Here is a 15,609-nt window from a genome sequence, read left to right as displayed (position 1 = left end):
GCGGTGGTTGAAGAATGACAGTTGAGACGGACCAAATAAAAGCAGAAGAGAATTTAAAAGCTATCTGTGGAATATATTGCTGTCCCCAGCATTTGCCTAAAAGGTTCGAGAAAACTATAGAAAAATTGGGCAGCGGCAAGCGGACCCTAAATGCTAATTAGCCAACCATGTTCCTCTATCGTTCATGAAGAATTGACCGCCGTTATATATCCACCGAAATCTGCAAAATTTTTGCGCATCTACCTATCCACTACAGCCTTCTTTTATGAATGGTGGGAATGGATAGGTGGTGGTTGAAGAATAACGGTTGAAACTTAAATGATTCAAGCAAACCACAGAAAAATTGAGCTGTGGCAAGTGAACCCTACATGCTAAACACACATAACTGTCCGTCCCCAGCGTTACCTAAAGGATTCAAGAAAACCACAGAAAAATTGGGCCGCGGCATGCGGTACATTACAGCCTCCTCTTATGAAACGTGGGGATGGATGGGCGGTGGTTGTTGGGAGAAAGTTGAACCACAATGAAGATAAAAAATATTAATGTTACGTGAATTTGTCTAATTGATACAAGAAAACCAAAGAAAAATTGAACCACTGCAAGCGGACCCTAAACGCTAATGCCAAAGAAACAGGCACTTTTAATGCCTAATTGTTTATTACAAATAAACATGTAATACACATACATACACCTGTTAACTCGCCCTGATAACCATTGTTTCGTCCACTTCTCATGTGGGTATTATCAATGTGAGACATGCATATTTTAAACGCTATAAATTAAATTTTTACCTTAATTTTTTCTAATTCGCATGTAATGTGTTTATAGTAGACTGGTACCGTTAATAATGGGATGAATTGTACTCCGTGGTCAACAACAACGTGGGCAGCGGTAAGGTCAAGTGTTTTGACTTTGTTTTTTCAATAACAGCAGCAACATTACAATTTTTCTCATGCACCTATGGGCCTTAGTAATAATGGATCAATCAGACGTTATTTACATTGTTTTTCTTGTTATCGTTACAGATTTAAGACGGTAATCAAAGTAGATTTACTGTATTGTTCGGTGTGCTTTAATAAATAATTAATAGGATATAAAGAGCAATTATTATTACTGAGGTTCATCAATTGCTTCGAAAATGTTGACGTACAAAATTACGATAACGTTCCCACGCGTAGATTATTATACGATGCGACGAAAATACAAAATGTTTTATGAAAGACGAGGAGATGGTACACTTTCTACACAAAATTAACCCAATTATTTGACAAAAATCACATTTGGCAATCGTGTGTATAATATAATCAACGATATATTTTTGTATCTTGCGTGTTTGTAAACAAACGACTTTCGTTCTTAAATCTGGGGCAAGAATATTGAAAACTCTGGTGGAGGCGGCAGGCGCCGTACTAATATTATAAGAAAAACGACGCTATGGACAAATATGGACAAAGAAATATGTAATTTTTATGTTCCATGAACGTTTTGAATTACCTGAATATCTGTTAGTTGGTCAAATCTAAAAATCGCCAATCATATTTTCGTTCGCGTATACTGGATTTCAATAAAAAAATGGAAAATGTATTCTTTCTACTACAGAAGCTGATGAATTTCTGATATGTTTGAGTCTAAAACATAGTTGATAACATAGAAGATAATTAATAGTAACTCCACCGTGCCCTCTTTATCAAAATTGATAAAAAATTCACTCGTTAAAAGTGTCCTTTTGACAATAGTGAAACGTCTAAATATGCGATGAAACAAAACTTTTAATTTTCTTTTTTTCTTATCAATGTTGGGTGGTATTCTATTATCGTCAACAAAAGTCGGGTCACTATTCAATCGTTATCCTGGAGATTTATTGTTTTGCATAACTTTAATCATTACAGAATTAATTAATTATTAATTAACTTGGTTGACTCTGTCATTCACTGTCTTTCGTTTGTTTCACATTAATAAAACAAAAAACATTCATTACTCAAAATCAACAATAAATAAAACAATTACCTTTTAATTTGGAGCAAGATTTCGTACATTAAATGACGACTTCCTTCATTATCAACATGTTACAAGTTTACTAAATACACACTATTACTACTACTTGCCTATTATAAAACGTCCTCAGATAATTTCGAAAGCAAAAAGAAAAACAAGTCGGTTCTTTCCATAAGCATGTGAATAATGTATACCATACACATGTATACGTATAATACTGAGTACACCGAACATACAAACGTTTATGTAGCAGTAGGTAAGTCGACCAAAACTGTGTCAACCCATAGCACTCGTCACTTGTGTTTGTTTGATCGTGAGACACATTTACGCCAAGTTGGTAAGCGTAAATGTTAATTAAGCTGATATTTTATTGTACACGCGCATTTTCATACAGACATCGGACATATACATACACTAAAATACTGTCTATGTATGAGTGAGTAAGTAAGAATCAGGCTTCTTTCTACCAACGCCATTCATTCTTCAATACAGAAACTTTACTAGACCTCCGGGCTAATAAAAGTTTTGAACCGACAAAACGGAACAGTATTTATATCACCTGTACACCGTCGTCTACCTGGAATATAGTTTTGTACAGTCGTCGTCGAACATTTCTGATTATTTCTGGAAAATTTCTTGTCAATCCTTTTTATCGCACGCTCTTGGCGATTGAATGATTTGCAGTCGCCGGTATCGATCGCCGCTCGAGGCACTCGCTTACAGCATTGCGAACGGTCTTCAAAATTAATTTCGAAAATACGTACAAATAATGCAAGGGTACAGTAATTATTTTGACTGCAACGTTAACTTAGTTCATCGCACGTTTATTTCCTTACTTAATAGAAATTACAAAATAAAAAAGAATAAAATTTTAGCAACTGTCACAAACCATTCTAAAGTCTGAAACATTCACATACATGAACTATATATGTATGTATACATACGGACGTGTAAGTAGCATACATACATACGTGTATCCCTTTCGTTAGCAGTCGCTTTAGCAGTTGTTTATTTCGAATGCCGCGCATACCTCGTTAGTGAGTCGTCCTGAGAACAGGATTCAAGTAAATTCCACGCCACCGCCGGTCTCCTCTCTCTCTACATTTAATGTAATTATGGCATTTAAAGTTCTAATCACGTCGTTATTAGGCTACAAACCTTTTCAGTGTCTAACATCCGATATGATTAACCGTTTTAACAAACGAGGAACCGATGATAGAAAGAAAGTCATCGTAAGAATGCGTATGTAAATATGTTTGGTATGTTGTTAAACATCGAAATAGTAACAAGAACAGATAAACATTGACGGTTGAGTGTGAAGCTTAGGTATTGTTACGTATTCATGGATTATGAGTTGTTAGTTCGCTTAGTTCGCACTTGTTTTGAGCAAAGACAGACTATTAATCCGCTTAACCGTTAACATTAGATTGTATGTGGGAGAAGACTGTACTTCGAGCGTCTTCAATGACACATAAGCACCTAACAACTGAGCAACAGTTTCCCATTGCTCAAGACCTGCAACGGCATAGCAGAACATGACAATTTGCAGTGAAATATCTTCAACGATTGATGTCTCAGTTACCTACACCTATTAACATTTATTTTTCATCATTCGCCAACATTACTACATCTGTGATGCTTATAACTTTTTCGTTTTGTAAAATATTCTTTTGTGAAGCCGAAAACGCGCGATATGCTGGCGAAAATCAATTGCTTTTTAATAAGAGCAGTAAAAAGACGATGTTCGCTTCGTTACATCATTGGGAAAAAGTTTTTCTCACGGTCGGTACAAGGACGATTGATTCGACGATCAGGTGACTCAATTTGGCAGGACAGATCCCTTTTGCTGTTTACTTTCATTTAGTCCTTCGGATAGAAATGAATTGCAAGCATTGAAATTTTTACCTGATTTGGTTGCAACAAAATACAGAGTAAACTCTTTATAACATCACTCGATTTAACGACAAACTCCTTAAAACGTCGAAATTGCTTGACTTTGGTTGGTTTACATTGTTTTTTATGCAATATTACACTCTATATAGCGTCACGCTCACTCTATTTAACCACAACAATGCGGCATTATAAATCATTAAGCAGTACTTTCGAAGTTGCCGAAATAGATAAGAACTACAACTGTGTACGTTGTTGAAGAAGCGATCCTGTCCCTCCACCAAGCATCAAACAAGCACTTGATGCAGCGAAAATTAACTATTAAAAAAATACTTTTTATGTAATCAAATTGATCCAGCAGTATCTCAAGATACGTAACAAAATACAATTTAAATATTGGAGCAGCAAAAAACATCAGACGAAGATAACAGGCTATACGCAATGCATGAATATTAATGTTCGTGTGGAAAATGTGTACTATATAGGTAAAAGCATATTATTATAGAATAGTAAAATAATATCTTTTATTATATTATACAGTAGGAGAGCAAACGGCGCTATTGAAGTCAATACGAAGAAGCGGAGATTGTGCATGACAATTTCTGACGCGAACTCTGAAAATATATCTCCCTATGACATTTACCATTACATTTATCTGTAATAAGACTTAAAATGTGCCACTATTGTAACAGAACACAATTACATCTATTCAATATATTATTGCCAACACTTTAGTACCTACTCGTAAGTACGTAATTGCAGTTGATTTAATGCCAACCGCTGGCAAACAGGTGTTTAAATACACCTGGTGACGATAAGCATGGTCCTTAATTTCGATCTACAGTATATGATACGCGCTTTTAAATGAAAATGTGCCCATGTAGTAGAGGGGAACTTCCGACTTGACGAAAAAATCTCGCAACAATAAAATTAAAATTTACGATTATGTCTTCATCGACTTCGTTCTGTGTGTTGCAACAGGAAGCCATTGGGAGACCAAAAATCGGAAATAAGTACGACACAATAGGGAACGTTCAATATTTAAAAGTGGTCCTGTATGACAAAGTACAATCGTAAATATCGCGAATAAATAAAAGTAACTGCACCGGAGTGTGGCAAATCGTAAATTTTACTAACCCTAGCTGGGGTGGCGGTAGGTAGATGCCATTACGAAAGTGGAAAAGAAGAGGTACCTATTGTAAGAAGTCGACCAAAGAAGAATCGAAGCAAATTATTCGTAGATTCATGCCTATTGTGCGTAAACAATCGCTTTAAGAAGATTATAATGAGAGGGAAAGGTACATAAAATCTATGGAAAGCACTTCCTTTTCTATCAAAAGAAACTCAACTAATGAAAAATGTAAGTACAGTGGATTTCGGGTGTAACGACCGCTGTAATTTCATCGTTATATCCAGAAGTCGTTACAGACAAAGGAAAGAGATACAGACACGTTTGTATAGTTTTCACCATTTTCCAATTTTGAAATGATGTCCGCCAGCAAATATGCATCCAGGGGTAATACTTATTCAAAAGTTTACTGCACACAGTTGCTACTCAGAATATCACTTTATAACTGAACCATTGTAACGTACACAATTACCTACCTACTTGGCTAACATCTATAAAGAAACTGTAAAGGTCACTATACTTGCTGACCATCTATATGGATGTAAACAAATGCTAAGAAAGCTATTTATTTATTTATTTATATCTGCATGGGATTCCTAGGGATCTGTTACAAATGATTCATTAAAAACAGTCTCTACATACTCGGCGTTACATCCGAAGTCGCTATAGCCACATGAATTTTATACTAAAATTCAAGGGACTTAGATTTAACGTCGCTATAGCGTAGTCGCAATTGCCGCTATAACCGAGGTCGTAATAAATGAAATCCACTGTATATATACATATCAACAGTATAATATAAAGATAGGAGACGAAAAATTAGAAAAAGTGGCTGATTTTAGATACCTAGGAAGTCAGATAAGTCAGGATGGAAGGAGTAGTAGGGATATAAAGCAGAGGATAGCGCAGGGTCGTGTCGTGTGTTAATAAAAAAAGTCACTTCTATGCTCACGAACGGTTAATATAGAAATTCGAAAAAGGTTGTTAAAGGTGTAAGTTTGGAGCACGATGTTGTACGGGTGCGAAACATGGACAGTGGGCGCGGCGGAAAAAAAAGGTTAGAAGCGTTCGAAATGTGGTGTTATAGGCTGTTGGAATACAACGATTTCATAATATGTAATGTAAGTTCGTAGATTAATAAATCAAGTATTTTATGTTGCTTATTGTTAGACTAAGAAAACAAGCCATGATTTGTATTAACCAAAGTTTATGTTTCGTCTAGTTCAAATCCTGTTCGGAAAGTAGTTGTAAGAAAGACGTTGTAAAAGAAAGATTGTCAGTAAAAGAACATTGGTGAAAATTGTAACTCACTATTGTTTAAATATTCAAGCTAAATAAAATTTACTTTACTTCAATAATCAACTGGTTTTTTCATAATTGAAATAAATAAATCGAACATAGGCGGATGATGAGGATATCGTGGGTAGAAAAGGTTAGAAATGAAGAGGTATTGCATAGACAGAGGACTCTATGGAAGTCAATAAAAAATAGGCGCGATAGGTTGGTAGGACACCTTCTCAGGCATGAAGGTCTAGTCAGAGACATATTAGAGGCAGAAACAGGAGTTAGGAGGAGTAGAGGTAGACCTAGGTTAGATTACTGTTCGCAAATAGTTAAGGATGTGGGATGTTCTAGTATTAGGGAAATGCGAAGTTTAGCTCAGGATAGGAAAGAGTGGAGGTACGTGTCCAACCAGTCTTAGGACTGACGACCTTATGATGATGATGATAATATCTTTGAAACATAGTAATTTATAAAGCTTTGGTGTAACAATATCTTTGTAAAACTTAATAGAATAGTTCTAGAAAAATCAACACTGAGCTTTCGTCATCCAACAACGTACCAACTTAGGAGTAGTGTGTGACGATCTGATAATGGTGATAACAACAGTACTTTACAAGTTGATGTTGAATATAATGCAGCTATTTATTATAATCCCAAATTCTATAGAAAATACACTCGCCGAGACAATAATGATGTATCAAAACAAAGCGCTACTCATTTGCGATAGCACGTAAAATTGAACGGTTTTTTTTGTTCGTTGTCAGAATAGACTTGAGCGTAGGGATTGTAGAAGAAAAAAAAATGAGGACCCTTATGTGGCGAAGCACCACATTTTTTATGGCGGTTTTTATAACTCTCGTCATTATCTTCGAAGGTATTAATGTCACGAGATAACGGAGCCTGGAGGGAGCATCATGTAGTGTATCTTTCAAGATGCACTTTGCCTCCTTGGCAGCTGCTCTCTTCGGAACAACATGGCATTCGGACGGGACACGAGGGGGCGACTGAGACGCATTAAAACGGAAATGTGTCTTCACTTTACTACGACGAGGACATACATGAGGCGACCCATATGACGAGTACGTGTGTAAATGTTTACACATGTTGTCCGTTGCAATGCACTGCATTTATTACAGTGGCGGAGGTACAACTGCAATTTTGATACTTAATTTCTGCTTTACCGTCACATTTTTCATAAGTGAATTCCCTATTTCAACCCTTTAATGTATGCCTTATTTACGACTAAGTTCGATCTTGTTGAACCTCATCAGCGCGTCGCAGACAGTTTCGACAGAACACAGACCAACTCTACCTGCTGCCTTAACACAGCGTTTTATGAAATCCTGCAAACGGCGCGGTAAACGCCATCTGTAGTACAATGCGACGCAGACGCGCTGATGAGATCCAACAAGATCGAAATCGCGATCCGAGTCTGGCAGTTCCGACAGAATACTGGCCACTTCGAATTTCTTTGTTCCCGATCAAGTTATCTGATTCGGGGCGGATCAGAAATATAATAAATTATGCAAATTAATCAGGTCAACACAGGGTACGATGTCAATAGAACAAGAAGAAAGGAAGTTTGATTATACTAATAATAATTAAATAAACCAATACGAAAAGAAAACAAAAATGTGTCGATGCTGATATATATTTAAACATCTGTACCTACACATTATGCGTACATAAACATTACATATGTTTACGTACACATTGTGAGTTCGAGTATATAAATAAATTAGCAATTAATAATCCTCATGGCATATTAATTAAAATCGACTGTGCATATCAAAACAGACCTTCGGCACTCATTCATAAATTGAAATCATAAACATTAAAGAAACAGAATATACCGGGGAAAGAAATGCATTCTGACTTAACAGTTGTAAGTTCTCACACACGATTTAATGATATGACTTTACGCCAATGTAAACCAATCCGTACACCTCAAATTTTTACTCTATTCTTATTAAGAATGTCCACATCTTGAAACAAATAATCTCTCCACTTGCATTAACTTGGCTAATAAATTCTATCGTGGCGCCGGCCGAAAAAAAAAAATACAATCAGTTGTCATTGCCGCACTGGTAAACAATAAATCCATTTTCACAATCAACAACAACAACAACAACCCCGTTCTCTTCTTCTTCTTTTCAACGACCGACGTTGTCCCACCGTCGTCGTATTAACGACGCGACGTCCACGAGTTTTCGTGTTATTTTCAGCGTGGTGATTGTGGAATACAACAACACACACGTAATTACGAAGACAACCAAGAAATAAAAATTGATGGTCCTGTGAATAGTCACTACGTCAATACGTATGAGAATTGCAGAATAAGTTAAAGGAAAATCGCACGTTCCAAATAGCCAATGATATATTTAAAATTTTCTTCGGGAAAACGAGTTATGTATAGACTATAAAAAAATAAAACAAAACAATTGTTACATCACTTCCAAGTCTTCCTAACTATTACATGTACAATACGAAATTATCTTTCGGATTTCTAAAAAGCGACTACCCTTCTTCTTTGGAAATGTTTGAAAAAAATGATTTTGACAGAGAAAAACAGATTTCGACAAGTTTGATGGCTATCTAGACTGCTTACCTTTTATTAAATATTCTAAAACACAAACGTGTGTGGAATATACTTATATCTATGTAAGAAAAAAAATTCAGTGCGTCTTTCCGAAAAGAATACGTGCATTCATCAAACTGGCTCTATTTACTGAGAGTGTGAGGACTCAGAGAGAGGTCAGAAGCCAGTACGACAGATGCACCCCCAACCAATACCGCCAAAACCACAAAACAATCTATCCTTGTATTCCTTCTTCCCCATTCTTATTCTCATTCTTCTTTCTCTACCACCCCCTTTCTCTTTTAAGTAGCAAAGCTGGTTCGAAACGACGATAATGCTATGTTACCTTTACCTTTTCTGATTACTGAAAAAGAAGGTAGCACACCAACAGCTAAAAGAAGCACATCAATCATTCAGGTTATAGGGCTTTATATTACCTTTATTATCTCGAAAATAACAGAAAAATGTAACTAGCCACAATACTTAACTGATGGCTAGTTATACCACAGAACATATAACATTTCGTTTAAAATAAGAAACCTAAATGTACTTTTATTTCTACAATCTCTGTTCTGCGTTGTTTAAAAATAGATTACATTTTTTTCTTGTAGGGTTTACAGCACGTTACTTATTTAGATTAAACAAATATTGAACAATCATTCCCCAATTTTTCTACAAAATAGGCGAAGGATATGATGTAAACAAGCATGTAGACGAAATAGAAAGAAGCAGGCTGTTGTGCAAAATAGAACTGCGTCGTATTAATTGTGTGTTCATTATCATTCAACTATACATGTACCTACGGACAGCATTTTTTCGTTATCATTTAAACAAAACAATAAAATAGACACTTCAAAGTGCGTAATTTGAGACTTTGTTGTTTGCTGACACCCACAGAAACAGATAAAAGAAATTACAGTGTAATCAACTAGTAAACGATTTGTTGTTAGAATTTTATAATTATAACTAATATTTTCAAAATGTGATGTAGCAATTCCAGCTGGATCATCTAAACAAATTTAACCACTTTCCAAATCATCAAAAAGCAATAAGCCTGACATTTTTAATTAAATCTCTAATCGTGTAATCTGTTTGACGATATCTCTTCAAATAAATAAGTTAACTGTAATTTACTGTAAAAACACATCAAAATTTATCGTTTTAAAAAAGCGCATCTAAATTTTCGACTAAAAGACAATCCCTTTGACACCCTCAGTTACATGTATCAGGGGTAGAAAATGCTGCAGAATCTGACCGTGCAATCTGTTTGATGATATCTCCTCAAATAAATAAGTTAACTGTAATTTACTGTAAAAACACATCAAAATTTACAGTTTTAAAAAAGCGCATCAAAATTTCCGACTGAAAAACAATCCCCTTGACACCCTCGGTTACATGTAGCAGGGGTGGTAAATGCTGCAGAATCTAACAGTGCAATCTGTTTGACGATATCACCCCAAATAAATAATTCGCATTTTAATATGTATCGTATTTTGAAAAATCTCTGAACTGAAGCAAAAACTTACGGAAGGGCGAAATCATTTGACAGTAATATTTTGCTAAAGTTTGATTATTGTAGAATTACAGAAGGCAATCGGCAGTGAACTAATCATATGCGTTGAAAGAATTTTCGTATTTTCTAGTATCAAATTCTTAACAAAATTTATTACTCACCGTGCTCTGCTTCATTATGTTTTATAAACATTTTATTTCGAAGGCTTACTTGTAGCATTGTCGTTTGTAGGTCCAGTCCCAAAAGGCCCCTTTGTCATATGCAATCTTTTGCGAAAAAAGGAAGAGAGGAGAGCGGGGCGATGAGCAGGTAATATTTTGTTACCTGGAAAGGGGCACCACCCTCGTAAGACCGATTGTAGGTGCTAACATTATACTCTGGTGACTGAGGAAATCAGAGAATCAAATAAAATTTATTTTGATCGTTATACGTGATGAAAATCCATACTATCGACGATAAAATACATTTAAAGGATTTCAGAAGCCTTCTATTAACTTGTACTTCAATTTTTTGTTAATAATATTTTTAACTTCTGCCTTAGAAAGGTGAAAGATGTTCTTAAAAACATTTTCTCCATATACTTCTATTTCTTCCTGTCATGGATTCAGTTCTTACATTTTTCGAATACTTGAACATCCTAGATAGGCATCGTCATCATCTTCACAAAGTCGTCAGTCTTAGGATTGATCAGTCTTTTCTATGCTGAGCTAATGTTTGGTCCATCTTATTCCTGCATCTAATTAGACTTCGAACTACCCCTTCCAGTTCAAATTCCTATTTTAAATAGGTACATTTTAGTTGTTTTTTTAAAATTGGAAGCTAATCCCTATCATTTGGCTAACAGGTCAGTTGACACCATTTAAATAGCAGGAATGACAATAATCGAGGCATTGAGACCTAAATTCATATTCAATCATCAGAATCCAGTCTGAAGTGAAAGAATGTGGTGAATTGGCTGGCCGTCTTCACTCACAATCAGTCCGAAACTCTTTCCATACTTTTCATTGACTTCCATGACACCCGCATGGAGCCGTGCTACAAACGTACACTTTCAGTAATTTTTTCTTCTTCGTCTTCCAATTTAATTTTTGTAGAAAGCGACTCGATTCTGTGCTATTATTTGTTGTATATCTTTACCACAGTTTCCATCTTGAGTTATCTTCCTTTATTTAATAGTTCTATTCATGGTTTTATATTATATTCACTCCCCAATATACGAGGTGTATGTATAAGTTAGTGCCTTATTTCTTGAATAACACCGTTCAGAAAGGTAAAGAGTAACCGACAAATACGATTGAAGGGCGACAGATGTTTCTTTCGATTATTCCACCCTTGTCGTCGATTTATTTTTATAAAGAATGGTACGAAAATGTGAGCACGTGTTCATTTTTTCGAACACAACAACGTTATCGGGTGGATGAATGCAAGGGGAAGCGGTAAGAATAAAAAAAATTATGAACAAATTAAATTTGATAATGCACCAAAGAGCCTTTATTGGTCGACTTATAGAGATCCTGACGATACGACACGACGAACAACTTGATGATATTATCAAGGAGTCATGAAAGAAACGAAAAATTAAATTTAATGGACAAAGAAGGAGTTGCATTACAACGACAATATAATCGAACTTTTTGGGTTGGCTAAATTTTGTATTTGAGACCTAAATTAGCACTAAAAACCCTAAATTATCATTTGAATTCTTTAGCGATTTTTATTAGATTATTATTATTAGAAGAACTTTATAACAAGATTCACCAAATGACTAAAATTCAAAGTATATATACATATGTTAAATATAGAAATATAAACAGGAGACAATTTTGTACCTAAACACGTTGCCACTAAAACCTAGTTTGAGATTTTACCTTCCACAATTTCACGTGAATGCGGTCACGTACGCTACGATTTCAATGCCCACTTTCAAATAGATTGTAAGTATGTTCCATACATAAATGGGTAGGATTCGGAGGGGTAATCTATAAGATAAGGGAGGAACGAAAAGATCTGATTACAGAGGGGGAAGTGGAAAGCAAAACAAACAATCGAATAATTTAGAAACGGATAGATGTATTGTATGAGTCAGGACCTCTTGATGACTGATGACACCCATCAACCGTACTGTTCCAGAAAAAGGACAATTTACTACAGGCCTAAAGAAAAGGCAAAACTGCGTCTATTATTATCATTCATTTCGTAATAGTAAATGTCCTCCATTTTCTTTTTCTATTTGAAAATGGCGAAAACTGAGACCCATACGACTAACTCTTTTCATAGCTTTAACTACTGTAATCATCTTAGTCACGTCAGTCCAATGAGCGATTGGACACCCGTTTCTATCTTGTGTCAATTTTCGCATTTTCGAAAAATCACATTTCACACCCCTATTTGCGAACAATCCGATTGGAAATTTAACTGAAGTATGTATATAATTTGACCCTGATCAAGCAATTGGTTTGTAAATTGTAAACGCTTTTATAACATTTGGGAATGCTTTTAAAAGGTTACAATAGGCTATCTACATTACGATTTAATAAGGGAGGTCATTAACCCTAGAGTGGGCGCGCTATGAGCATTTTGCCGCCCGCGGTAAAAAACCGTTAATAATTTTTGAAAAAACTGCCCGTTACACTTACGCCTCTTAGTAGCTGCCCCCATTCTCGTTAGCAACGCGTACCGAAAGGCTGGACGCCATCAGTGCGCGGGGGACCGCTTGAAGAAAGGGTTGTTACCATCAGGTGTCGCCGGGCGGCAAATTGCTCATCGCGCGCCCACTCACGTAAGTAAAATTGTGTAATGTATTTTTGCAAAAAAATTTTGAGATTGTTTTTGTCAATGTTGAATATTGCCGGAATAAACAGTCAAATTATATACAAAGCCAATACTGAACATTTGATGCTACGTCGAGAATATTTGAAACAAATTGCCATGGTACTTGTCAAGCAATATATGACCACAAGGTTTTCTATAGACACTTTAAATATTCCTTCGAGGAACCAAATTGCTCGCTTTGTTCCAGTAGAACAAGCACCTGCTTCGTAAAAGGAGGGCAAATTCAGCATATATCCCTCAAAGAAAAACAGGCGCACGAAAAAAGGGTGTTCCAGATGCCTAAAGTTACTGTGCAATGAACATTGTACATATCTTTGTGAAGGTTGTCTTGATAAAGCGAATCCTGTAGACTTAGAAAATATATAATTTTGTTTTTTTTCCCCATTTTTAAAGTATTAGAGTATTATTTAGAATAAGAGAAAAAAAGTCAATTAAAATAATAAGTTTCCTAAAGCCTTATAAACCAAAGTTTTTAGATCGGAGTTGAATAAATAATTTGATTTATTATTACTTATTAGTATATTATTTAAATCCTGAAAGAAAAAATGATTAAATTGCTGTATTACTAGTTAAAATGGTCAAAGAAAAGGGGGCGGCAAAATACTTCCTACGCGCCTACTAGCGTTTCGCAAAAAGACGCGCCCACTCTAGGGTTAAAGGATTGAAATAGGATATCCCAATAGTATCACATCATGACATGTATGAATAATATGTCGTAAAAGGGTTCAAGGTCCGACATGAATGCTGATAGGGCCTGCCATACATTTCTAGTCGGAGGTAATTTAATTCATGTATTCCTCTACCTCTCTCTACTCCTGTTTCGTATTCTATACCTATTCCAGATTATGCCAAAACACACCGATGGCCACCAAAAGAACATTTTCCATTAATTAGGTCACATTTAAAGAATACTTTAAGATCTATGCACTAGCAAATTGGTAAAATGTTTAAATAAAACAAAAATACAAGTTTATTTTTTTTAGTACAAACATCAACGTTATACTTAGAAAATCTAACAAAAATAAATTAAAATAATAATAAATTTACAGCCAATTTTTATTTTTGTATTACTATGAATAAAACTATTGGACAACTTTTTTGGGGTATCTTAATTTTTCAATTATTTCGCAAATGCGCAAGGGTCCAAGTGCAATGTACCTCTCTTATAGATAAATACCCTGTATATCAAAGAATATTCAAGCATTTAGAGTTAATATTTTTAAAAGAAGGATGTTTTTGAATAAATGACAAAATTCTGCGATTGATTTAAAATTAACAGCAATATTTACCATTAAAAATTTTAAAAAATGTTTCATTCAATGGCTCTGTACTTTTGAGAACGACCTAATAGGTCCCAAACAATTGTCGAGTATGGCTACTTTATTAGATTATTGTTAAGTACTTGAAACCATATGAAATTCTTTAAATTACTTTTAAAAGAGAAGTCAGAGTATTTTCGACAAGTTTTTGGATTGCTTTTAAGAATTTATTTCAAGAACACTCACCTATGACCGACGTTCAGACACTCTCGCAAACTCAGTCGGTGGAACCCTGTAAAAAACGAGCAATATTAGCAATAATCATGCAACTTCGACTGCACAAATCTGTACATAGCATAAACATAGTCATGCAACATTCTTCTTGCAGTTGCAATCAATGTATAAAAGTATACAAATTAGTAGGTAGATACCTACGTAAATACGTCGAAACCGCCTTTCACATAATTTGGAGAAATATTTATGTTAGTAATCCATTCACATTCCTAAATAATATTTTCTAGGGAATTCATTTGTTCTAGATTATTACTGAAAGAAAATAATTCATAAAATCTACACTCTTCGAACGTTATAGGTACGATAATTAGGTGTAAACTTTAAATTACTTGTCTAACTTATAAATGCCTTTGTAAATTATAAGGTATTAATAGATTAATGGAATTTCTAAATTAATAATTTCACGACATCCGAGAAAGTTCTTTAACTGCGATTAATAACATTAATGAAATTGGAATTTTTGATCGGAAATTTGTTAGGATGAGTAGTAGTACCTAATCGATGTTAGGCTGGTATAATATTGCAAATGATGGAGTAGCCGCGAAATTTCTGTGTAAAATGTTAAAATTAAAACTAAGTCAATAATGCAGTTGCATCTGCTGCAAATGCAACGAAAATCGACGCCAAAACGCAGCGTATTCGCGTGACACACATTCGCTTAAATCAATATCATTCGCGATATTATTGTGCAAGAATTCACAAGAGGGCGACAGGAGAAGTCATTCCCTTCAAATAATCACCTTGCAGTCATGCTGTTCTCATCGAAATTACAAATATTTAAACCAATTTATAATCTCAATAATCAAAGTTAATAGGTACATGCCCCTTCAGATAG

At 35.0% G+C, this 15,609-nt stretch overlaps 1 protein-coding gene across 2 annotated transcripts in view; it reads right to left on the bottom strand.

Moving 5' to 3' along the window:
• The window catches only part of LOC108741146, a 98,925-nt gene that overhangs the window by 19,550 nt on the left and 63,766 nt on the right, over positions 1 to 15,609 (bottom strand). For both annotated transcript variants that reach the window (XM_018475814.2, XM_018475816.2), the window contains one exon: positions 14,727 to 14,772. The gene's annotated coding sequence lies outside the window, so the exon portion shown is untranslated. The remainder of the gene's footprint in view (positions 1 to 14,726; positions 14,773 to 15,609) is intronic.

Source organism: Agrilus planipennis, unplaced genomic scaffold (assembly GCF_000699045.2).
Source record: "Agrilus planipennis isolate EAB-ADULT unplaced genomic scaffold, Apla_2.0 scaffold237, whole genome shotgun sequence".
Taxonomy (NCBI): Eukaryota; Metazoa; Arthropoda; class Insecta; order Coleoptera; family Buprestidae; genus Agrilus; species Agrilus planipennis.
The sequence above is the reverse complement of the archived record's forward strand: the minus strand, read 5'-3'. Positions and strand labels throughout refer to the sequence as shown.